This window comes from Limulus polyphemus, unplaced genomic scaffold (assembly GCF_000517525.1).
Source record: "Limulus polyphemus unplaced genomic scaffold, Limulus_polyphemus-2.1.2 Scaffold5612, whole genome shotgun sequence".
Taxonomy (NCBI): Eukaryota; Metazoa; Arthropoda; class Merostomata; order Xiphosura; family Limulidae; genus Limulus; species Limulus polyphemus.
Genome location: NW_013671222.1, coordinates 4,734 through 6,900, shown reverse-complemented (window position 1 = coordinate 6,900; position 2,167 = coordinate 4,734).

The window sequence follows — 2,167 nt, the reverse complement described above, 5'->3', positions numbered from 1 at the left end:
CTATGAAAATACTTTGCACACGGACTATTCAAAACAAATACTCTGCATATTCATGGACAAAACTTTATTTTATTCTATTAAAATACTTCACTAAGAAATATGACTTTTTGTATGTAAAAGACTATATTAACTGAAAGCTTGCCAAATTTCGTAAAGATATACCCAATATATAGAGAGTTATAAGTATTAAATTTATATAAACTTTAAATGAGTACACAGGTCACGTGACTCGGTCGAATTGACCGACCCCGTGTTGAGAGAGATGGCCAGAGGAGAAAGAGAGAAATATAACAACTATAAGAAGTATTAAAATGTTTATTTGTATACATATTCTATTATATTATTACACATTGTCTTATATTTGCATTAAATATATGTGCATGCATCTATGAAACTTGAAAAATATAAATACTAACCAACATGCGTTACATGTGCATGCATGTGTAAAACTCATGTGTTTACAAAATCTAATCCATGCACCATTCCAGTATAGTTCAGTCGTCCCTCCAACCCAGTGTTTACAGACTCCTCATATAACTACAAGGTATAAATATAGTAGTTATATATTTTTCACAAGCTTATACACAACATGTGGTATGTTGATCATCATGCATCGTAGTGATTGTACATGAAGTACCAATATCAATGATAACATTGTGACAATGATATCAGGAGCAATAGCCATCTAATCTGCATGAAGCAAATCCAGGGGTTTTCCATTATTTCCCGAGAGAGTATCATATACCAACTATGTATTTCTGTAACTTAAACCGTTTCAAATAGGACAATATTACTATTATATAGATTTATGTCCACCAATGACGTAAAAAGAAAACCCCAAAGAAATATGTTATTAAAAAATTGTTAATTTGAAAAGCGGAACAGAGATCTTGAAAAAGAAAAAAAGAAACAAGATAGGTAGCTTAAAGTGAAAAATGCAATCGCCAAAACAATAAACAAACAAGTTTAAGATTCGAGACAATGTTGACATTATTTCAACAGAGAATCAATTAGGGATTAGGAGTTCATTGCTTATACCCACAATGTCTCAACTCCTACTGTCTTTCGCTGTGGGTAGGCAGTCACCCAAAGTCTTTAGACATATAAAAACCTTGTAATAGAAATAAAACATCCTATTTCTACTTCTGTAAGACCCCTCAACCTCCACCTTTGTAATCATTATTACAAAATGGTGTTAAATAGAACTAAAACACCCTCACCTTAATAGTTCAGTAATAAATAAACTCCCAGCCTCCTTCTTTTCCAAAAAAAAAATGTGTTGAAGCATAAATTGGGCGAGCTGAGGCAATCCCACAGACCTGAAGTTAGACTTTCCATCCCGATATACTGAATAAATACCTAAAATAAATATAGATAATTATTTATAAATTTCAATTAACCTTAGGAAATGACCTCTATGTATTCCAGAAAATAATTTTAGTAATTAAAAATTTATTTTATAATATATCATCATATTTATTATAAAAGAATAAGAAATGCTTATATACCAATCTTTATAACCATCATTTTTTAATATATTTGAACATTATCCAAAAAGGAACTAATATTGTTATGTCAGATATCTTTTTTTGATTAAGCAGAAACTAAAATCCCTTCTTTTCTCAACAATAGTTAACTGTACTCTGTCTTTGACAAAAATAATATCCAGATAGTGCGAGTAATTATACTTATAGATAGTATTATTTCTATCTATTGTAAGTTCCTTTTGATATATTTCATTTGGACTAAAACTTAGATTATTGATAGAGATTAGATCATCAGTATAACGAAGGGTATAACTGTACAAGTTAGGGTTTATTACTTGTTTGATAAAGTTTCATAGGAGTACAGATACAGGTTAGCCATGTTTGTGTAGAAATTAGTTGCAATCGGAATACGAACTATTTGTTTGAATACTTTTCCATTAAAGTTAACGTAGCTATTACACATACAGAAATTAAGTATTGATACTTAGAAATAATTTAAAGATATTGAACGAGTCACTCTCCGATTGTTCGTTCACTGCTTATTTAACTGACTGCTTCACTGGGGCCTAGTAGTAGTAATAGTATTTATACTATTATTCTGCTTGTTTGTATGTATGACCATTTTGCTTTCTGACCGAGAACCTGCTGCATAAGCATGCGTAGTTAGAATGTTTCCCCAA